General features: G+C 42.3%; 1 protein-coding gene across 1 annotated transcript in view; it reads left to right on the top strand.

Annotated features, from left to right (window-relative positions):
* Positions 1-5718: 5718 nt before the first annotated feature.
* serpinh2 (serine (or cysteine) peptidase inhibitor, clade H, member 2) overlaps positions 5719-25378 on the top strand; it is a 116949-nt gene continuing 97289 nt past the window's right edge. The window contains exon 1 of the mRNA XM_030076146.1: positions 5719-5964. The gene's annotated coding sequence lies outside the window, so the exon portion shown is untranslated. The remainder of the gene's footprint in view (positions 5965-25378) is intronic.

Raw genomic sequence — 25378 nt, 5'->3', positions numbered from 1 at the left:
GGCCTTTCTCCATGTGGCCGGACCTGAGAGAGCCCTGGCAGAGAGTAATTAAAACTCAGCGGAGGAGGCATTATCAGTGGAAAAATCCATGATTTTATACTATTGATGCTGGCAGCTCCTTCACCGTGACTTCCTCTCATCGCTCCCCTCCCTCTCACCCGACGCTCACCCGTCCTCTCCCCTTTCTTCGCCTCTCCTGCTGTTTCGCCTGTCTCTCGACCTCCGTGCATCTGTCACTCTCTCCACCTCTCCCTCCATCGCACAGCAAGAAAAACAAACTGCACTGTAACAGTTAATAACAGGCCTGATGACAAGTGCAGGGGAGAGAGAGAGAGTGAGAGAGAGAGGTTAGAGAGTAGCTTGGTTTGCACAGAGAGTTGAATGTGTGTGTGTGTGTGTGTGTGTGTAGCTGGAGGGAGTATGAACGTTAATTTCAGATGATTAACTTGTTAATATTCCGAAGTGAATAGCACCCCGCCCCCGTCCCATCACCGCCCCTTGCTGCAGACATGCAAAAGTTTTGCAGTGCCTCTTCCTGTCACGCAAACAACTCCCCCGATGGTCCCGCTCACCCTCTCTGTCTCTCTTCACACACACACACACCCACACACACACGCCCTGAAGCTGCAGGGGAAGATTTAGGGAGGTTGTGTTCGGTTCAAGATCTTTGCCTCTGAATCTGATCCTCAGTTGCTCTATAAAGATCCCACTATTATTCCTGACTTTTTCCTGCGTTTCTCATCTTACTCTGTCTCCATTATTTTACTTGGCTTTTCACACACACACTCACACACACACACAGACACACACACAGCTAGGGAGTGACAGATTAATGGTAGTAATACGTCACTTTTACAGTATAACAGGATTAGTGTAAAGTGGTTTCAAAGAGAGTAATTGGACACTTTAATCGGATCAAAGATGCTAAAAAATGGTAAATTACATAAGAGACAAGGAAAAAGGCCGAAAAACTTTATTCATACTTAGTCATGGCTGTGGATAATGATAAAATACAGTCTATACGCTGGAACAAATTGTTTAACTTGGAGGCAAAGTAATCAAAAGTAATCAGATTATAATACTTATCTGGAATAATGTAACTGGTTATTAATGTTGCTGATTATATTTCTATTAAGGTAATGTGGAAGTAACTTTCCAGACCCTGCATTCTCTGTCTTTGGCACACAAATACACACACATAGAACAATCCAATCTTCCAGTACAACATGCTATACACAAACCCACTCTACACACACACACACGCATACACACAGCACATACCCAAACAAACTGAAGCATATTTTACATAAACCACATTCCCTGAGAAATTCCAATGTGACCTACCAAAACAAATGCCACATACAGTTGTGTGGTTGTGTCATGATTGAAGTTTTTTTTCCAAAACACTTCTATTGTTCTGTCTGCCAGCATACAAGGAGCTTCGTTTACCAAAAAAAAAAAAAAAAAGAAAAAAAAGAAAAAGAAAAAAAGAAAGAGAGAAAGAAAGAAACGACTTGAATTTCAACTTCATTGTGATCTTGCTGGAATATCAGTGCTTTCTGGCAGAGAGGCTGTCTCACTGGCGTCAGGGCGGCCTTGTGGTTTAAAAAAAAAAACTGCCTTTCTGCTGCAGAACAACATCTGCTCTGCTGAATGGCCCTTGAGCAAGGGGTTAAGGCCCCGGTTCACTACAGGTTTGTGCATGGAGGAGCACACAATAGCAACATCCATTCATTCATTTCATTCCATTTTTCCTCAAGTGGCAGTGCTGGGAAGTAACTAGTTACATGTACTTAAATTAAAAAAATAAATAAATGTAATTGTAATCAGTTACACTTACTGAGAAAAAACATATAATTAAATTACAGTTACTAATCAAAATGTTAGTGATTACAAATGGGGTTGAGTGGACATCAACAGTAGGAGTTGTCTCTACTCTAACTAGTACTCTGACCTTTTACATTTCAAAAGTGACCTGCACAAAACTTACAAATGAAATGCATGTTTAATACAGTACCGTACAGTATGAAAGTCTCTTCATTTTCCTCTTATTTTGTGCAGATGCTATTCATTTGTAGGCAAGGCTAACACATTGCAGCACCAGCTACCCCAAGGTAGCACGTACAAGATCTTTGCAAAGGTGGCATAATGAGTTTGCACAAAGAGTTTGATCATTCAGATTGACTGCTGTCGCCGTAGCGAGATGCAGACGTTGTCAGCAGCAACTGAGGAGGAGGGCGAGGCAGACGGTTTTCTATCAGAGAATCTCAAATCAGATCACAGAACGTTACAATTACAAAGGGGCTTTAAGGTGTAAGGGTTGCCAGCCTTGGGTGGATTAGTCTTACAGCGGAGGCGCGCACATGATCCTGAAATTGGTGATGAGGAGGGCTTTATGGTGGCATGGAGTTCTTTTCAAGGTTTTGACACAATTTGATTTGCACAGATTATTAAGTGAATAAGACACCTAAAGGTGCTCAAAATCTCCTTTTTTCAAGCAACCAAAGTGCAGAAAATTGTGCAGACTGTCTGAGTGAACCTGGACTTGAATCCCTACCAGCTCCAGATCTGCTGTTCCGCATGAAGGCAAGCAAGAAGAGGAAAATATCACATTATTATTAACAACTTGTATCTTGTTGCTACAGTTCATTTCAAAGCTCTGAGGAATTTGACAGAAATTTAATAGAACTTTGTGTATCGTAAAACTAATTACCGGAGATGAGAGACATTTTCTTTTTTACAAAAGTGTGTGCAACATGCAAGAAACAGAATGGTTTTCATCATATCTATTTGCGCATATCACGCCTCTTTCAAGTCTTTAATGCATCATCATTGCCGCGAGGAAGTGTGTGCATGACAAGTTAAGAGGGTGCATGAAGAGCTGGGAACTTTTTCATGTCAGGTTCAAGGTTTAACCACAGGGAGGTGGATTTCTACCTGCCCACATTTTGACTATCAAACTGTGTCATGAGACCTTTCCTCTAAATGATGCCTGGGCAGAGTTCAAAGCAAATCCTGTTCAAAGGAAATCTGATTTAATTTTCATTCAGTCAGGCCTAAATGTGATCACAACAAAGTCATCCTGGTCAGCATCAGATGTCCAGGAAGACTAGCTTTTGGATCACTAAAGACTAAAAATACCAGGAGGGATTTCACACCAGTGTCGCTGTTGCTGCCACCCATTATCTTTGGCTTTTAGTGGAAGCCAGCGAGGAACAACAAACACTAAATTTGTTCAAAATGTCCATCTTTCCTCACAGTGTGCCAGCTCTCTCCCTTATTTTCTAACACAAAAATTCCTCGGACGACGACTGTGATGCTCGGCCAGGTGCTAATGTGGCTATTACCTGATATTCACTGCAAACCAAAGGGTTTATTGTAGTTTGGATCAACTTCATCATACCCTCAGTAATATTCCACAGTGGTTTTGTTATTAAAGCCATCAGTCATTCTGTAACACCCACACAACAAAAGAACCAAGGTAATCCCATAACATACTTTACAAGAATGCCATGACATGAAATATGACAGTATGAAATATGACAGGAAAACTGTTCATTATAATATTCACATGGGACTATTATAAGAATATTATAGTGATATAACTGGAGATACAGACACATCATACACTCCTATAGGAATATTACGATATTAAACCAAAGGACTTGTGTATAATTATGGGAGCAATTGTATTGTTCCCAATTGGCACAGTCTACACTTTATTATTACAAGCTGATAACAGATCCATTTACTTTTCCTAGAAACTGCTAGATGACACTGAAAAGTATATTTATTTGAACAACAGACGAGGGTTGTGGTTACAGTTATGGGTGCTGAAAGTTGATACCAACGTTGAAATTTTTGCACTGCAGCTGGCAACAGTCAATATTTTGTGGGGCTGCACCCGAGTCACAATTTCCAGAGGCTTCGGTCTTTCCAGAGTTCAGTCTTTCAATGCAATGAATCAACTCTTCATCGACGGGTCTTGCTCCAGCAGTGGACAGCGGTCCTCAGCTCAGTGGGCATCATCAGCTTTGGCTTTTGGTGCTGCAGGTATGTCATCATGTCATTCATGTGCATGTGATGTGTTTTCAGGTAGATTATGGGCCGTCTTTAACACTCTCCTCCTTATTTCTCTTGTTAATTAATCCAATTAATCACACATCTACCAGTTTTTAAAGGATATAAAAACTTGATACTTTTCAATTCTCTATCACAATGTATTCCCTGTGATTTTTTTCTTATTTCTTTGACTTTTTTAACAACAAGCGCACGCATAAACATAAAAAACAACACAAGGAACTGCCAAAATATCAATCAGTATGCAAAACAGGGCAGAGTCTGCACAGAACAAAGACACAACATAGCAGCAAAGGTTAGGTCTCATCAAGCAATGTCTAAAAAAAAAAAAAAAAAAAAAAAAGGCTTCAACACCTTCAGGAAATAGCCCTGCGAATTCCCCCAGCCAAAACGAATCTGCTCCATCTTAGCAATAGAAAGCATTTCATTGAGCCAGCTCCTGAAACATGAGGACAATGGAGATTTCCATTTTAATAATGTTAATTTTTTAGCTGCACCCATGTCTGCCTTGAAAGCCTGTTTCTGGTGGGAGGAAAGGGCCTTTGTCATGTCAGAGCAACCAAATATTGTCAAATTACCATCTGGATGAATGTTTATTTTATATCGTTTGGGAAAGCAATTCAATATGTCACACCAGGAGTTACCTAATACTGGACAGTGCCAGAATAAATGTGATAGTGATCCTTCAGCAATAATACATCTCTCACACACAGGAGAGACTGATTCAAATATCCTACTAAGTTTAGTTTTGGAATAATGCAATCTGTGTCAGACTTAAAATTGGATTAATCTATATCTAGAATTGACAGAACAGCTCTGTATTTCCCAGCGGATTTTTAAGAGAATGTACTGTAAAATTGAAATGCCCGGTAAATTGCACACACCACACACACACACACAAAAACAGGACTCTTGCACTCCACCGAGAGTCAACAGCAGAAGTCCATTAATGTTGGCTCAACTGGTCAGCTTTCAGGAGGCAGTGCTCATTTCCGAGAAAAAAAAAAAACAAAAAAACTCAGAATTTCCTAAATTAAAGTAGTAAATTTCTTTTATTTATTTTGGGTCAAGGAAGCACATGGCTTCACTTTGCAAGGTTGGCTCAGCCACACACTGCAGACGCTGCTGTTCGCCGTGTATCAGGCCTGCAGCTGATGGCCTCATCAAATTCTTCTGTGCAATGGGAATTAGTAGCAAGGAAATCCTGGTGATTTTAACCCAGAATCACAACATTGTTTTCTTCTGAATAGGCCACAGCAAATGTCTCTCCAATGTTCGGATGCTGATGGTAATATTGTGAGGCTCAAATCACCAGGATTTCCTTCTTACTAAATCCCATAATAGAAGAAAAACTATTTTTCCAAGTTTTTTTCTCCCTCAAATTCGTGACTTTATAATCTTAGAATTTGCTCTTTCTTTCCTCCTAAATTTGTGAGTTTCTGCTCATACATTTACCATTTACCACCAATCTCAGGGAATCAGTTTTTCTGATGAATTTATGACTCAATTTTTTTTTTCTCATAACACCCTCCTTATTTTTTTCTCTCCTTTATAATGGTACATATTACACTGCCTTAATGTTCAGTGTTGACTCCAGAAAAGTGTCTGAAACAGTTTGGAGCATCACGGGCCATCACTGTGCCCCCTCCCCTCCCTTTTTCGAGCTTGTCTCTGAACACGGACATACTCAGGAGGCAAAAATAGCGCCGTTTCCTTTTATTTTTCTCGTATTTTGCATAAGAGACGCCTGGACACAGTGTCCAAAGCTCGCCATGGCTCCTGTGAGTCGGCTCTTGCGGCACTTGGACGGCTAATGTCACCGGGCTAAAAATGGAGACCACCGGTGCTAACTTCCGGTCGTTAGCATGAAGGCGGCAGAAACAGGTAGGCACCCCACCACACACCTACATTTTTTAGCTCTTAAAAATGCAGTAAGGAAAACACAGGGGGTAATTTTTCACTTTTCATGTGCTGGCTGCAGTCCTACATGTGTTGTTTTGTTGCCTGTCTGTGTTGAAAAGTGATGTAGCTGCCATATTGACACCTGTGTTGAGTAAGTCTGCGGTGTTAGCATCCACCTTGTTAGCTGTGGGTGTGGAGGCCCGGAGACTGAATCAGGCTTGGTGTGTAACTTGGATTTGGTGTCTTCGGGTTTGACTGCATGTCTTCACCAGACGATAATACATAAGCTAAGTCTGTCACGTCCGCCTTATAGGAGATATCTCAGGCTTTCCATTGAGGTATAGCATATGCTAATTAAGCTCTCCTGAAGGAAAATTAATTTGTGTGTATTGTGCTTGCGCTTCACTTGGGATTGCCTCGTTTCAAACAGAGAGAATTTGTTTTATCATTTAAAAATGCCAAAAAGGAAATGTAAGATAAAGAACCTGTTTGAAGAAGAACTGAAAAAAACATTGTTTTACAAAATGAGGGAAAACACACTGTTTTTTTCCTGTATTTTGCTTGATGTCATTGTCTTGTCGCTGTAATTTTGCAGTATTGTATCAGTAGTGGTTATATGTTTCATGGAGACTTTATATTTTCATAGAGCTACAAGGTGTTGAATATAATGATTATAACAGTAGAGCTATAAACTCGCTCTATGAAATCTGCACAGGTGGTTATTACACAGGCCAATTTATGCACATTATTATTTAGTGTTTGTAAATTGAAAAAAAAACAAACAAACAAAAAAAAACAATTCAAAATGAAAAGTAGAGAACTGTAAATGTGTGACTGTTTTAGCTGGAGTCAATTACATAGGCTATACCAAAATGTGAAAGGAAATCCATTTCAAATGGCGCAGAATAACATTTGGTCACCAGGTGTCCATTTGGAGCATCCAAGTGTCCTTTTTGAGATTTATCCAGACATTATAGTAGAAAAAAATCATTGTTGAGCCGTCATACTTTGTGCTGTCCTCTTTAAATTTGAGGAAGCTGTTGTTTGGTAATTCATCTGTAGCAGTATTGTCTCGTTGACCTCTACAGACAAAACCACAGACAGCTATTTAAACTCAAAACATGTTTTTGTTTTGAGGCAGACCAAAAAAGAAAAAAAAAAAAAAAAAAAAAAATCTCTTTTCGGTGTCTTCAAAAACTTGACACGTTAAGCCTTTATTAAACTTCTGCAAGAAACCTTGGGAAGGAGTCTGTCTCACAAGACCTTGTTTATGCATGAAGTCATTGTGGTGAAGGAGCTGTCATCATTTTAATTTTGGTATATCATTTTAGGCCTCTTTACTAAAATAGGGATGGAAGAGACTGAGAGGCAGGCTGACTCACACATATTCAGTAGGGGTGTAATGGGTCTGAAACCAGGGCCGGAACCACAATATGGATTTCTATGGTCGAGTCGCACTTCCATCTTCCGTGTTGTGGTCCTTGAGATGGAAGCCCTCTGTATTAAACTGTAAACACTGGACTATGGAGTGCAAGGACAATAATTACATCTAATTTGACTGCGCGAGTTGCAAATTATGGTAGTGAGATGGAGGACAACAGGCAGGCTCGTCCAGAACACGGCAGAAAGTGTGTAAAGTTTGAGATCTACAGTGCTTACAGAAAGCGTTTTCCACTACAGCTGAGTGTTTTCTCTCTCCTCTCTAACCCTTACCCTAAGTTGACTGTGGCGCAAGAACCATGACAGATATAATGATTCTGAAATGTTCCTGCTGTAGAGACCATTTCCTCTTTGAAACGAGCCAAACATGTTGCGCTATCTAACAAAAGTAAGTGGAGGCACCGTCGCAGATGGCACACAAACTGATCACCAGCTCCAGGGAACCGTGTTCTCATTGAGCTGACGGCTCCTTGTAAACATCAGGTTGCATCAAATTGCATTATTACGTGTTCAAGTTCTATTCAGTAAAAATGACTACTGGGCCAAAGTAAATTATTATGTTATGATGTGTTCAAATGTAATCTTGTACGGTTTAGTTTGTGGCGTAGAACTTGATTAAATACAGTTGTTTGAAGGAGAAATTTGTAAATGTCTTCACAGCAATGTAAAATAGACATCAGAGAGGGAATTATGATCTCTTGAACTTCCTAAAACTAATTCTAACCAATATCGCATAATACATGAATGTAAAATGGCCTTTTATGAATTAAACAGTTAATGAAATCATCCACATTTGCAGTAAAAATGTCAATTTTCTTATTCAATACAACTACGGCCAAGAAATAAAAAAAGAACTATGAACCAAACATTGGATTTGGAGAATCCTTTAACCTCTCTGGTGCTCTGATATTCACTACCTTTAAATGAAGAATCAAAATATTAATCAAAACATTATTGAAAAAGTGGAATGAAAACATACCAGTAGTTGGTAGTTTGTTTGAAAGTAGGTGTAGAGAGGGAGGAACCTCCATCATATGAACAACATGGTTCGTATCTGACAATGAATAAAAGGCCATCATCATCCTGGTATATCGATCGGACTCTAAAACACACCCAGCAGGAGCAGATTGTCACCATTAGCCCACATTTGATCCAGCGTGTCGGTATGTGTTCTCATAAACACAAAGAGTACATGGCCAAGGATTTTTTTTTTTTTTTTTTGCTGGTAAATGGCTGTAACCAACCATTTGTGTTTACATCTGCCGCAGCCAAAGAGAGTAAACAGAGTGTGAGAAAGAGGTACAACAACCGCTATTCCAAACGCTGCACAACAAGCCAAAGTACGAGCCAGTGTCCCCACCCCCACCCCCCCAACCCCCACCTCCCATGCACACTAACTCTCTCTTTCTGTCCACTGCCGAAAGGGAGGAAAGTGAATGAGTCACCCACCTCCCTCTCCATCTCTCCCCCCGACTCCCTCCCCCATCTCTTTATTGAGGCAGCTGCACCCTTTGACCTTTTACGCTTGTGGAATGTGTGTGTTGTGTGTGTTGTGTGTGTGTGTGTGTGTGTGTGTGTGTGAGAGAGAGAGAGAGAGAGAGAGAGAGAGAAAAAGAGGGCCGATGGTGATGAGGGCCGATGGTAGGGAGGGGAGTCAAGCGGGGGGAGTGTACTGGGGGATGGGGTGGTGGTGGGTGTGGGGGGGGGGGGGGGGGGGGGTCGCTTTTTCTCCCCACTACAAAAGCTGTCAGGGGGAACAATAAGCATGGAGAATGGTGTGTGTCCAGGGAGGCACTGAGCCGTGTTAGCGTGCAAACCAGGCAGAGAGAGAGAGAGGGATGGAGAGAGAGAGAGCGAGAGAGAGAGAGAGAAATGAGGGAGAGCAAAATGTGGGAGACAGAGAAAAGTGTGAGAGATGAATATGGCACAGAATGGCATCAAAACGGGATTATGAAAGCAGGAGAGGGAGATGGAGAGGGGGGAAAAGAGAGATATGATAGAGGAAAGAGAGTAAGAGAGAGAGAGAGGAAAGCGAGGGGAGAGAGGGAGTGAGAGACAGAAGAGAGCAGAGGGGTATTTGTTTTGTCTAGCCGCACTCTTAAACACTGAACTTCCGTTGCCAAAGGAAACAGAACACAAGGCCCAGTATTGGGACGTGTATGTGTGTGTGCTGTTTATGTGTGTGCTGTGCATGTGTGTGTGTGTGTGTGTGTGTGTGTGTGTGTGTGTGTGTGTGTGTGTGGTCAGCATACCAAAGGGGCCCCGCTACTCACTGTACCAATGACATCAGTACTGGTAGTCCTTTACATTCACCAAGTCCTCATTAAGTTTATCTCTATGTGAGTGTGTGTGTGTGTGTGTGTGTGTGTGTGTGTGAGTGTGTGCGTGCGTGCTTTGCGTTCAAACTATGCACATTTCAGTTTGTGTGGAGGAGACGGTAGCTACACACTCTGCAGCTGGCTACGGACAAAGGTGTTCGTCACGCTTTGTTTCAGAGATGCAGTTGTGAGGGTGTGTGACTTTGTGCGTGTGTGTCTGTGTGTGTGTGTGTCTGTGTGTGTGTGTGTGTGTGTGTGTGTGTGTGTGTGTGTGTTGAGTGTTTGAACAGTTGGAGGGGCACAAGAGAGCAGGGGTGTTGGTAGTTGAGTGGAGAGTTTTGAATGTGCGTGCATGTGTGTGTTGGGGGGGCAATGATGGTGATTTTTTTTTTTTTTGGCTTTGAAAGGACACTGGGACTCTTGCCCCCCAAACACACACACACACACACACACACACACACACACACACACACACACACACACACACGCCACCCCCGTCCCAGTAAAAGTATTGATTTTCTAGCTGGTGTGTGAGGTGTGGTAAGTGGCTGGTAATAGCAGGGCACGAGTGTTGTGAAGTGGTAGAGGTTAAGGGTGCTCTTTTTATTATTTATTTATTTATTTTCTGGGATGGGGCGAGCTGGTGGTGGGCCACAAAACACTACTCCAGTTTGTCTAAAGGGAGACCAGTGTAAATTTTGTCATAAATTTTTGGATTTTGTCTCGTCTTAGATTTTTTTCGCAGTGTGACTAATAGTTCCAGTCACATTTGATTGCATTTTAGTTTGACTTAATCTAGTTACCGTTGAGTATATCTGATATTTTATTAGTTTATTCAGTGTCATTTTAAATTTGGCATAATTCAGTCATTCTATTCATAGTCCTCACACTCTATTGCTTACTTGTGTTGCACATGATTCTCCTTAACAACCACAGATTGGAAAATATGCCAGCCTATATTTGGTTCAGGAATTTGAGAAAATGTCATTGCCAAATTGGCCAACAAGAAGTTTGCAGTCTAGCTCGCATAGTTTTTTACTTGTTGCGCATGAATACTTTGTTGTCCATAAGACACTAGAGAAAACAAACTTGGTTCAGCGACTGCTGTTTTTGTCTTATTACGTTGTCTTACACCTTCTTGACAAGGAATTTAGTTTTAGTTTTTTAATGTGTTTCAGTCAGTCTTCATCACTGTCATGTGCTTGAAAAAAGAGGTGTTAGATGAATAGTTTGATCGCATTCGTCGTTGACTGAATTAACACTGACAGGCATGTGAAAAAATCATTTTTCCACAGGGACACCATGTTATGCACACACACATACACACACACACACACACACCTGCACACCTGCACAAGTATGTGCATGTGGACTGATACACTGTAAACATGTGCAAGAATGTATGCATTCATGTGAACACAGGCACATTAATAATGTATACATATATACATGTGGACATGTTCACACCTACTACACACACTCCGCACGCAGTCATTTCTGTTTTGACCACCAGATTATGCACTGACACGCCAAAACACACATTTAACAACGTCAAACACACCGGTATGTGCTCACTTAACACCTCCATCAAGAACATGCAAGTGGATGGATGCAGGTGAACTCACGCATGTAAGGATGTTTATACATTCTTACACGCTGATGAGCCTCCAAATACATTATGCACAAACACGTATATTCTTGTGCTGACACACAAATCACACACACATGCACTTCTTGCATATGGAAGCAAATGTACACAAACTCAAAGATAATATGCACACATTATGCACACACACAGTTTTTTGAACACATCACAAGGACACATTACTGTAAAGTGATCAGTGCACACACACACAGGCCCTTGCTCACACATTCAGAGTGTACTGTAAAGTGACACACACACACACACAGAGTCAGTGAGCAGTCAGTAGGCTTGCTGCCAGCCGTCGTTGAGTGACTGTCTATAGTGGCTGAGCACAGGGAGGGATAACATCCTTAAGACCTGTGAAATCCACCGCCGCTGCTGTCGTTGTTTGCCGACATGCCTCGCTTGGTGTTTTTGTTTATTCCTCTGATGAAACAGGTGGTCTCTGTATAGAGCCCCCCGTCCCCCAAACCCAACCCCTACACCCCTTCTTCCCTCCCTCCCTCCTTCTCTCAGTTTCCCCACACAATAGCTGGAGGGACACTTTTTCCCCCTCTTTCACGGCATCCCTATCTCCTCACCCGTCCGGTCGTCCCTCCCTCCTTCCTTCCCTCCTTCTTTTACTACCCCTCCCTCTTGTCCTCCTCACTCCCCTCCTCCTTCTCCCCTTCTCTCTCTCTCTCTCTGTCTCTCTTTCTCCCTCTCTCGCTCTCTGCTCAAACAACAGCTGCCAGTGTCCTTTGGAGGGAAAATGATGCGTGTCCAAAACAACTGATCTCCCTCATTTTCCTCCTCCCGCCCTCCCTCCCCCTCTTCCGTCTGTGTGCCCTCACCTTCCCTTCTCTGTATTGACCTGTTACCTCACCCCACCCCACCCGCACCCCTCTCCCGCTCCTGTCTTTGCGGCTGAAGCGTGTACCACATTACATTCAGGCAGGCGGGCAGCAGAGCACAGTGGCGATGGGAGATTTCCTGTCTGCCAGGCATGCACATGTGAAGGTCCCCGGTTGCCTTTATCATCTTGCCTGACAGATACACTGATAGCGCCCTGGTGCACGACACACACACAGCCACACATACACACACACACACACACACACACACACGTTCACGCACAGCCAGACAAGTGATGCTCATTCGAGAGCGGCTCCCTCGACCGAACACACATGAACAACTGGGTCAAAAGCTCACAGATGCAAACGCTGATGAGATTTTCTTTGCAGGCAAATCTACAGTACATGCACACATATGGAAGATTGGATGTGCTCCTTCTTCCACGTGTCTGGGCTATGACACACACACACACACACACACACACACACACACAGACACAGATGCACTCAAACGACGACAATGGCTTCTCACATACAGTTCTGGCGGAGGGGAGAACAATTGCAGAGCAGAGTGCTATTGTTGTTATTGTCAGATGGAGCAAAGCAACTGTCATACAGAACAGGAGGGGCACACATACACACACACACACACATACAAACATACGTACATACACACACACACACACACACCTTCCTGACATATCTAAGACAGCAAGGCTGATGACAACCCAAGTAATACACCCACACTCCAAAGCCCCATGCAAGGCTTTAGGCACAATCAAAGGTCTTAAGGGTGTGTGTGTGTGTGTGTGTGTGTGTGCGTGTGTGTGTGTTGTATTCACCTAGGTGTTTAAGGGGTTTGTTAAGGGCCTTGTTTTATTTTGTCCTCTGTGGCAGTGTGATAGAGGGAATTTCATTATGCAAATCTATGTCTCTCTGCTGATGAGCATGCCCTCAGGCTTCTTTCTCACACACAATAGCTCACACACACAAATACACAAACACTCTGTCTCTGTCATACACACTCACACAAAGAGAGACAAAACACTTGCATGCATGCAGTCTGCGTCTCCGTCTCACACACATACATACACACGCGCATGCTCAGATTTATACACTCATGAAAACATGCGTGACTGCCACACAGACACGGTCACGCATATCATGTCTGAGACTAGAGGCACGGCAGGGGAGTGTGTGTGTGTGTGTGTGTCTGTGTGTCTTTGAGAGAGTGTGTGTGTGGTGGGGCCAAGAGGAGCTGCTTGGGGTTACAAACCATTTCCCCCAATTCCCTTTAACATCCCTGCACCAGATCCCCACCACAATAATACATATTATACCCCCACCCCCAACACACACAGACACACACACACACACACACACCAGTAAACCACACACACAGTGACATGCACACACACACACGGAACCAGCACATCAATAAGTGCATATACAAAATAAGTGTATGTGAATGTGTGCTAGGTTTGAGTGTACAGACATATATACATGTATACAAAAGGTCAAAACACACACACACACACACACACACTCACACTCACAAAGAGATCCTTACCCCATGTGGATGTGACCCAATGACCCTGCTGTCACACACAGTGCCCATCTGCCACAGAGAGGCACAGAAGGGGGGTGGTGAGTTTGGGAGGGGGTGGATTTGGGTGGGGTGTGTGTGTGTGTGTGTGTGTGTGTGTGTGTGAGTGCAGGGGGGAGGTTGGGAGAATAGACCAGCCTTGGATGGTAAGGGGCAAAGAAAGAGTTTGCCTTCACGGTGAATTTTGGAGTTCACTTTTTGCACAGATGTGGTGTTTGGTGCCCCGGAGAGGGTTTAGTGAGTGGTTTTAACTACCCCTCTACACACACACACACACACACACACACACACACACACACACATACGCAACTCACGCTGGCCTCGCCCATCAACTCCCACTACCCTCAGGAGCCACATGTACCCAGCCTGCCAGCCTGGGATTGATCCATCCAGAAACGTCTGTCCCCCATCTCTTTTAAACTGGGTCCCTCTCAGCCTCCTCCGATGGTCCCAATAAAGAAAATAGTGAGGGAGGCTGTCCTGAATGTGGAACAGATGAGAAACACAGGGAGCGAAAAGGACACAGGCGTAAGGAGGGAGAAGGGTAAAGACGAAGGAATTTGCTGTTACCATGTGAAAATTGCGCAGCTCCAATTTTGGCGATTTTGTCTTGTTTTAACTTCAACCGAAGGATTATATGGTTCCTCTCTGGGTTGAGAAAATTCCACAATGCTCAGCCTCATGAAACCCTTTTAAAACCTCACTGGATAAACTCAAAAATGCACGCTGCTCAAGCAGAAAACGGGCTCATTTTTCTTAGCTCCTGAAAGGTTCTGGACATTTTGGAGGCGCAAGGTTTCACTTACTGTGGTGAATTGAAATAATAATAAATCCATAAAAGTCAAATGGAAATTTTTATAGGAACTTCTGGAATTTCTTTTAGCATGTACACAGCACAAAAGTAACATATGGACATTTGGCCTGTTGATTGGTTAAGGTTACACTTAGGTAGGCTATTTGCATTGTTTGCTTAGTTATAGTGGAAGTTGCAGTGGATATAAGTTATAGTGGAAAAGCTGAATACTTGTAATTTTTTGGCATGAATATGGCCATTTAAAAATACTGAATAGTGGCACAAAATATGGGCTATCAGCGACTTCAGTCTAAAAATATCAGTGTTGGCCTGAAAAAAAATTGGCATATTGGCACAGCTCTAGCTCGAGGTGGGGATGTCACAGTTGAGGGCAAGATAGAGAAGGAGGAGGAGGAGGAGGAGGCGGCCCTTGTCTCCGGAAGAGAGAGAAGGGAAGGAGGGCAGGTTGTGGAGCAGAAGAGCAAGGGGTGCGAAGGGTAACCAGAGGGGACCAACTGTAGTGGTGTCAGACAGGGGTGCTGCCAGGACACAGGCTGCCAATACACACCAGGAGCCAGACACACTCACACACACATGCACTCACGTACACACCCTCAGGCCTGGCCCTAAGTGTGTGGGCAACCCTGCCAACTGTACCCACCCGCCTCCTCACCATCCTGCCCCTCACCCCCCAACCCCTGAAGACCAAATCTGGAATCAGTCGACAGCGACAACTCTGGTGCCAAGCTGTTGCCCCTGCTGCTGGCCTCGCTTGTGTTTATTTCACTGAACGAGAGAGAGGCGGCTCGCCTGAGCTGTCGACGCAAACAACTGATTGTCTGTTGTGATGCTCAGCTGCTTGAAAAGTATTTTGAGGCCTATCAAACGGTTTCAGAAAATTTGCATTCTTTGGCAACGCTGGAGTGAAATCAATCTGGATGTTGTGCTACGCTGGGAGCAGCCAGTTGCGAAGAGATTGTTTTCGTAGCCTTAGAGAGAACCTATGTGCATGTAGTTGCATTTTATTTAGTCCCAGGGGTGCTCTGGGGGCTCCACTGATACATACCAGCTACCCATAATGTTTGAATTCTGCTCACAGCCTTTGTCACATATCATCCTCTCTCCTATCTTTCCTGTCTCTATCAACTGCACACCATCTAGGCAGCAATGCCTCAAATATGATCTTGAAAAAACTCCCATAATGCAACTATAAACTCTCCTCAGCCCAACCCCCTGCCGCCAAGCAGCGCTAACCCCTCACCCCCTTAATTCTCTAATTATGTTTATGCAAATGTCATTTGTATGTAACGTGTGTATATAATGACTGCTGCTATCACCTATTGGCAGACCTCTTTTATATACACATTTATTTATTGCAGCGAGGTTAGTGAAGATTATATGCAGCCTGCAAATGGAAAAACACCGATTTTAATGTTTGAGATGAGCTCGATTTCCAGATGTCATTATGTAAGGGCTGTTTTGCAATCTGAGATGTTTAGATTCGTTCTTAAAGACGTCATGGCATGAGGTGAGGTAGTATGCAGCATAGCAATCACATTTGAAACTTTTTTGAATGGACTATTGCAATTATGATCCCTCTTCTCACTCAAAACTGACTTACTGTAACACTTCCCTTAAAGTGTAGGTCTCTGAAACTGGCCAGACTTCAACAACACCAAGAGAGTGATGTGTGTCTGCATAAATTAAAGCCAGGTCGCAGAGAGGAGTCTAAATTGATACAATATGTATAGCCTTGGATGTTATTAAAATTACTAAAGCATCACAAAATATATCACCAAAAATAGAAATTACATGGAGTGGAACATATCGACATGTATATCTTGTTGCTATAGAAACAGGTGGTGGTGCAAAAGCCTTGAAATTCATTAGGCAAACATGGCTTTACTGCTCAGATCGCTATACACCAATGCTCTTGTTTGATAGTCAATACGTGTCAGAAAGCTTTTTGAAAAATTTATTTATTTATTTTTACATTCACTTTTGTGGCTTTGGCAGCCTCTCTTTCACTCCATTTTGACACAGTGATGCTTTGTTTTACAGAGATGGCCAGTATGCTCTTGTACTTGACTGCTGTGTTACCAATAATCACGTTTTATCTCTTCAGCTCTGCTGATTCCATAGCTGCGTACCTCATTACAAATGCATTTTGTTTTGTTCAAATGCAACTTTATTTTAAATTCTAGTGAAGATCCCAAGGTTTCCAAAGATACCGAATATGTCCTGCTGAATTACAGGGAAATGTGTATAAAAGGACGCATGACACATGTAAATATTTTCTGTTTGCTTTAATGCTGAAGCCTTAAAGCAATGGCATCATGGGTTTGAATGTTTCACTCAGTACAAGTGTAATGTAGTTTCAATGAAGCATTTGGATGAGCTGATATGGAATACGTATATGTGCTACTGTCATATGATATGTAAAAAAAAAATATAAATATATTTTCAAATTTTTATGTGGGAATTAAAGGGAAAATTCTAGGTTCAAGGCGTTAATTGATAAGGGTTAGGGTTAGTTGATTTTTTTTATGTAACTGTTTTGTGTTATTATATTTAGTGTTAGGACTATTAGTAGTGGTGGCAGTTGTATCAGTAGTTGCTTATAGCAGTAACATTTTTTGGCCAGTTATATAAATTTAAACTCAATATGGTACAGCTTAGGAATAAATTCTGCGCTGCGGGCCTGCTAGAAAGAAATAATGTCCTGCCTCTAACAATGCTCTGTCTCTAATAAAGGCCCAGCGTTCCCTTTTGTCGGGGTAAATAAAGGTGAATAAAGACATTATTGGAAGTCCTACGGCACATCCTTTTTCTGTGCTTCAGGAGCTTCAATTAGCCATCCTGATAGCAAGACAGCTGAAAACCAAACTGCCATGCACACGCTTTGTTGCACAACCTAACACTGGGACGGGCATCCAACAATTTGCTAAATAAACACCATCCCTTTCGCCTGTAAACGACTTCCTATTATAAACACATGTTGGGGATGAATCATTCTTTAGTTCAACTCTCAGAAAGGACATTTCAGACAAGTTCCCCCTCCTGTTTTCCATTTGGCTGTTTAATTGTCTCAGCGCTGTCAACAGACTATCAGGGTAATTAGCCATGACTGCACAACAACACAATCAGACAGACAGGAATGAACTGCAGCCTCTGAACATGATACTTAGAGAGGGAATGGGTGGGAACAGGCTTTATGTGGGTGCACATGTACGTATGCACGCGCACGCACGCATATACTCGCACACAGTCATTACCGTACCCTGAGTACATAGTTCCATGCCACACATTATATTTCCTCCGCCAACCATAACCCTCCACCCACCTCCTTCTTAATCCCTCTACCTCTTACAACTCTCTCTCACTCTCTCTCTCTTTCTCTCTCACACACACACATCACACACACACACACACACACAAAGTTACAAAACCAAAACCTCATTTCCTCTGCGCCTCGAGCTATAGGAGCAGTGTTAATTGCGAGAAGGTGGGGAGTGAGTAGGGGTGTGTTTGTGTGTCTGTGTGTCTGTGTGTTAGTGTGTATATGCAGGAACATTAGTTTTATAGGTGTGTATAAGCCTTTGTAACTGTATATGTGTGCATTTTTGTGCATGTGTGTATGTGTGCTCTTTCCGTTTTAAGTGTGTGTAGGCAGGCTCTCCTGTGCCAGTCTGGGCATGGCTCCAGGGTTTCCTGTGCCACCTGGGCATCTGTGAGTCCTACTGCCTGTCAATGGGTACCGTCCCAGCTGGAGTGTGTGTTTGTGTGTGTGTCAGCTGGGGAGGGGCTGCCCATGATGAGCCTTTAGTGCCAACAGCAAACACCATTGTCTTATCCTCTCTGAGCCAGGGGGGTCCACACACACACACACACACACACACACACACACACACACACACAGTGTACATCTGGTTACCTCCCGATTCTGTGCAAGCTCTTTTTCTGTCTGCCTCCTCTAAGCAGTGGGAGTAAAGTCATTCCTTTGAAAAACGACACCAATAAAAGAAACACCAGGAATTAAGAACCAAAAAAAAAAAAAAAAAGAATTAGATTAAACAGCCATGATTAAGTAGCCAGTGAAGCTCTCTGTGTGTGCTTGCTTAACACTATACATACACCATTAGTTGTTCAGGTCACGGCGGACTTAAAAGCACCCCAACTCGAAGGTCATCTACATCCACTGGGTTGAGATGATATCAGACAGTGCACAACTGGAGCAAATAAAACAAAGTCCACCCGTACGGAAATCTAATATATGAGCACATGTATTCCCCCCAGACCAGAGGAATGATGTCATATCCTGTATGTTACATACGAACCAAAAATATACTGATATATTGTATACCCCCCCGGATATGGTGATACATGTGTCACCCATATGTTAACCTTTCGAAACCTGAGCAAATGCACTTGATTTCCCTCAAAAACATTACCAACTGAGAATTCAGTGACAAGAAAATTACTATCAAATTACCCCAAAACAATGGGAATGGGAATGAAAATTAGCAAAAGTTACAAAATTACGATGACTCTAAAAATAAATAAATACACAAATAAAACATTTTAAAATAAAAAAAATAAAGTGAATTTTATTCAGTGGGTTAAATAGAACCTGTGAAAATACATGCTCATATAGTCCTCATATGGCCATATCCTGTATGTGCATCTATACTTGCTCAACACATATATATGACCATGGTAGTTGTAATGGTAATTGAGGAGGATGCATGTGTTTGTTATATATGTTAGGCGTATATGTCCATATCTAAAAGTGTGCCAAATTCAATTTCATATATGTTGAATCAATATGGAGATATATAGGCTACAGTGTGGAAATCTCCTGTGTGTACTTATATATTCGTTTCTCCTTATAGTTTAGGTAAACTGGTGTTGCTACAACAAACAGTTGCAGCACACACAAAAGAGTATCTTGGCATCGTCTTATCTGCTTTTACAGCCTCTGAAACTACAAGTGTTGATTCAGAAGGAACAAGCTGGATAAAACACACTAATCACGGACGCTGTGGAGGGTGAACTCACCGAAACTCAGTTAACCCCCTTGTGTTATTTGCAGAATATATGTTACCCTACTTTATAGCCTGACAAACTTGTTAATTCATAATATGCATTCATAACTAGCACTATGAAAAGCATCAGTTACATATAAATCAATGCTTTTTCTGCAAGGAAAGTATCTTTTTCATTTTTTTTTAATACCTTATGATGTTCACAGACTGCAGCTCACAGTTAATCCACCTTTTTATTTACTGGTAATTGGTAATTGAGTTAATAGGTAATAGAGAAAATTGGTAATATAGTTCATAAGTAATGTAGGTAATAGATTATAGAGTTAATAAGTAGCAAAGATAATAGGTTATAGAGTAGTGCAAACAAAAATTAACATCAATAAAAAAAACAACGCTAAAGGGAAATAAAAGTGTAATGAAAGAATGTCCTCAGTCCTATCTGTTGGTCAAATTGCGGCGCTGTTTTATGTTTTAGTATCTCTAGCTGTGATGATTATGGGAAAGCGTGCCAAGGCTTTGTTGGTGAAAACAATTTAAAGAGCACTCAGGTAGGGGTCAACAGCTCGGTGTGTACAGAAGCACCTCAGGGTTGAAACAATACACCCAGCCCCAATACAATAATACTCCTGGCCTCGGGCGCCACACACACACACACACACACACACACACACACACACACACGCACACTCTTACACTCCTGTCCACGGTAGCCCCAAGGTTGAAACTCTAAACCTAATCACTCAGCACTCACTGGAGGTATTACCCCTCCACCCTGCCAGCGTAATCTCTCCTCCCTCCTCTTTCTTGTGTGTTTGTGTCTACATACAAGCAGATGTCCTGTGCCATAGCCTTTGCCATAGCAGTGAGTGTGTGTGTGCATGTTTAATTTCCATTTCACATCCGTCTCCCGCTCTTGTGTGTATGTGGTGGTGCAAGTGTAGCGCAGCACCAAGGTAAATTGCTGGAAGCATTATGTATGTGTTGAAATAAATGTATTCTTATGGGTGATTACATCACAGAATAATTCATATAATAACTTAGTTTTTCAAGTCTTACAATTTGTACCATTTTGTTTTACCTTGCTTTGACATTGCTTAATATTTCTTAAAGACAATTCCTTGTGCATGTCTGTGCATCTTCAAGTATGTGTGTGTGTGAGAGTGTGTGAATGGGTGTGGGGCAGCAGCGGGGGTCCCTGGAGGCTGATTAGTGGACCCTACCAAATGTCATTAGGGTGTAATGAAAAAAGCAGCCCTGGTACTAATGCCTAATAAAGTGAATGGGCTGTTACATTACCACAGCGTCCAGACAGCGCCTGTTGGCACATCAGCACTAACCCAGCATAGATGTGTGTGCGTGTGTGTGTGTGTGTGTGTGTGTGTGTGTGTCTGTGTGTGTAGCTGCACTACATCAAATATCGGAGGAAAAAATGACGGAGAGGGAGCAAGGGCTAATAACGGCATACCATCATGAGCGTGTGTGTGTGAGAGGGAGCGAGAGAGAGACCTTTTCATGCCAGCCATTCTGAGTGTATGGGAGTGATCTTTTGATGCTGCATGTGTGTGCCTGTGTGTGTGTGCATTCCTGTTAGGATGTGTTTGTGCATGTATGTATGTATGTGTGTATTGCAAGTGTATATGCACTTATGTGTATGTGGGATTACATATATGGCTGATTTTATCTCTGTGCATTTAAAGTGTGATTAAATGTGTGTGCACGTCTGTGTATAAATGTTAGGGTATTTGTACCTTTAACTTTGTATGTGTGTGAGTTGTGTGCAACTGTGTTCATGTGCAGGCACGTACATGCATGTGTTTGTGCGCCCATGTGTATATTGTCAGCTCTGTGCTGACTGTTTTATTTAGGAACACATACGCATCTAAAATTTTAGGACAATGTTCAAAAATGTAGGAGCACAAATTTAAGATTTTGGTGTGTGTGTGTGTGAGTGCGTGTGTGTTTGTGTATACATCTCTAGTAACTCAGTGATTTTCAGACTATGGGTCCTGACCCACTGGTAGGTCCCAGCATGGAGACAGGATGGTCCTTGAGTGGCTGCATCAACACTTTCTCAATAACAGGATGGAAAATTGTAAATCATTCAGTGCAGGCACTACTTCTACACCCACCAGGCCCCTGATGCACCACTGACCACCATGCCCCGGGAAAAGCCACAAGGACTAGAGAGTGGTAGTAGCCTTCTCAGCTAGCTGACAACATGGACAATTTTTAAACCCAAAAGCAGTTGATGTGGTGTCTCAAAACCATGATAAGGCTAGAAAGGCATCCTATAGAATGCATGATAAATCATATATTGATCATATTTTTGCAGTGTGTCAAGGACCTGACACACTACATGCCATGGACCTGTTGTCCGCCTGGAAAAGTGGCTTTTCGTAACATAGGATATGACATGCAATGTTAAAGAAATTGTAATGTCGTTGATTTGCTCATATTGAATATAAGACAGTGTCTTGCAACCAAATGTATTTAGTTCAGTTCAGTTTTATTCATGTAACGGCAAATCATAACAGAAGTTATCTCAAGGCACTGTAGAGAAACCCAACAGTGGTGACAAAAACAGAAAAAAAAAAAACTTTTAACAGGGCCAAAAACCTCTAGTAGAACCTGGCTCTGGGTGGGCGGTCATCTGCCTCGACTGGAAACGTTGAGAGAGGGAGAGAGAGAGAGGGACAGGAAGAGAGGAGGAAAGAGCACATTGTAGAACACAGAATGATGCAAATTCAACATTGGGCTGTATAGCGATACTAGTGGTGATAATAGCAGTATGACAATGCTGCAATGCTGTTGTTGTTGCAACAGTGGTTGCAACAACAACAATAATGACAATACCACTAATAGCAACAATAATACTACTGCAGATAGTAATAGTAACAAAATAATAGCACTAATGATAATAATAATAATGGTAATAATAATAAGCACCTGCATTAATGGAATATGGATATGTGAGGAAGGAGAGACAAGAGAGGAGAGAGAGAGAGCCAAGTGCATCATGGGATGGCCCCTAGCAGTCTAGGCCTATAGCAGCATAACTATGGGACAGTCCTAACTTTATTAAAATGAAAGGTTTTAAGCCTGTTCTTAAACAAAGAGAGGGTGTCTGCTGCTTGGACCCATATTGGAAGACGGTTCCACAGGAGAGGAGCCTGATAGCTGAAGGCTCTGCCTCCCACTGTACCTTTGTACTCTAGGAACCACAATAAGCCTGCATTTTGGGAGCGCAGTGCTCTAGTGGGGTGGTAGGGCACAATGAGCTCATTAAGATAAGATGGTGCCCGACCATTAAGGGCTTGGTAACTGAGGAGGAGGATTTAAATTCTGTTCGGGATTTTACAGGGAGCCAGTGTGGAGAAGCTAATATGGGAACAATATGATATCTCTTCTTAGTTCCAGTCAACACGTGCAGCAGCATTCTGAATCAACTGAGCAGTCTTTAGGGACTTGTTGGGGCAGCCTGAGAATAAGGAGTTGTAATCAAGCCTTGAAGTAACAAATGCATGAACTAGTTTTTCTGCATTTTTTTTTGAGAAAGGAAGTCCCTAATATTTGCAATGTTACATAGGTGAAAAAGGCAGACTCAGAGTTAAAGGGCATATTCTGGTCAAATAAATAAAGAAATCCAAGATTCCTTGATTCCGTGGTGCTGGAGGCCAGTGCAGTGCTGTCTAGGGTAACGGTATGATTAGATAGTGTGTTTCTGAGGTGTTGAGGGCCTACTGCAGTAACTTCAGTTTTGTCTGAATTTAATAGTAGAAAATTGCAGGTCATCCAGCTTTTTATATCCTGAGGACATGCTTGAAGTTTAGCTAACTGACTGATTTCATCTGGCTTCATTGATAGATATAATTGGGTATCATCTGCATAACAATGAAAATTGTTTCCTAATAATATTGCCTAAAGGGTGCATACACAAGATGAACGGTATTGGTCCAAGCACAGAACACACACACAGGAGATGTAGAGCAAATATCGCCACAAAAAATACTTGGTGGGTCTCAAGACAAATAGTACTTGTTAATTATTTTAATGTTAATTATTTTACTCATTAATAATAATTTGTAAGCCTCATCTGCCCGTTGACAGCAGACTGTATAGTCTTGGGAAGGGTTGACTGCACCTACTGCTAACAGGGTTCCTGCACATTGTCCATTTCAAAATTACAGACTTTTCCATCTTGGTTGCTTTTTTTCAGACCGTGTGTAACAGCTCAGACTGATAGCAACATGTTCCTCATGCATGTTAATGCTTACATATTACATTCTGTATATATACTTTTGCCAGCTGTTCAATTCATTCATTGACAAGGGTGACCATAGTCACCCTCCACACTGAGTGGTTTAAGACTAGTCATAATTCTTCATCATTCCTTAGCCTTCTGTTGGTGGGTTGAGCAAAAAATGATGAGACACTGGGTGGTGAGGCTTTTCTTATGACGCCTCAATAAGATCCTTCCATAAGAACCAGTGATGGCTGCCTGGCTCATGTCAGAGATATTGGATAATTTCACACAGTTTGCATATGCTGTTCCTCTGATAGTCCACCACAAGTTCATTGGTTTTGCTGATATTGAGCTTCAGGTGATTATCATTGCACCATGTGATTAAGCTGTCTATCAGTCCTCTGTACTTCTCTGTAAAAATAGTCTCGTATTGAATACAGCATCTTTTTCGTTGGAAATTATTCACTGGAATCATGCATGTCAGTATAGTGGATATATATGCACTTAAAACCTGTTAGTAACCTCTGTCTTCACTACAAACATTAAATGAGTCTGGACAAGTCTTGACTTGGTGGTAGATGCATACAACTAGGAGGCAGTTCTTCTGGTTTATATTTTGACCTTATTTTAGTGTTTACTTAAACCATCAGCTCACCTTACTGTTCCCTTCAGTGTCTGTGCATGCAAGCCTGAGGTTGTGACAGTGTGTGTGTACACATATGTATGCATGTGTTCAAGCATGCAGGTTATGAGTGTGTTTGTGTGTGTGCGTGCATGCCTGCATGCATGTGAGTAGAATATATGTATGTATGAAGGTATGTATGGCTCTGCATGTGTATGCATGTGTATGAACAGTGCTGTGAGTTTTTATACATCAGTATGCATGTATGCAGGTATTCCTTTATGTATGCGCCTAAAAGTTCTTGAATTCACATACTGGCTTTTTTACTTGCCTGCTCTGTGTATGTGTGTGAAAGCGTGTGTTTGTATGTGAGTGAGAGAGCATATGTGTGTGTGCTGGCTCCATGACTCCATCTACATTTTCCCAAATGTAATATCAGTGGCAGGGCCAGGGGAAGTCAGAGAGCTTTTATTCAGTGGTTGATACGGTAATCACATTGAGGGAGTGAAGTAATAACTGTCTAGTACGCCGCCATTTAACTACTGTGGCCTTGACTCCACTATTGACTGCATTAGAAGCGTCGCATTCAGCTTTGTTACACAGTTGTGTGTGTGAGTGTGCATGCATGTGTGTGTTATGGCCCTCTGAATAGGGCTGTGGAGTGCAGCGACTGGTTGGTTATTGTGCCGGCTGTTAAATGTAAGAAGTGTATAAAAAGGCCTTGTCGTTCTGAGACGTTAAACGGCTGTCTGTCTTCCACTCCCTCTGCAGGGACTGCGGTGAAGGGCGAACGAGAATGTGTGTGTGTAATCCATCCTATTCTCTCTCTCTCTCATCATCTCCCCCTCTCT

Source organism: Myripristis murdjan, chromosome 18 (genome assembly GCF_902150065.1).
Source record: "Myripristis murdjan chromosome 18, fMyrMur1.1, whole genome shotgun sequence".
Classification (NCBI taxonomy): Eukaryota; Metazoa; Chordata; class Actinopteri; order Holocentriformes; family Holocentridae; genus Myripristis; species Myripristis murdjan.
The sequence above is the reverse complement of the archived record's forward strand: the minus strand, read 5'-3'. Positions and strand labels throughout refer to the sequence as shown.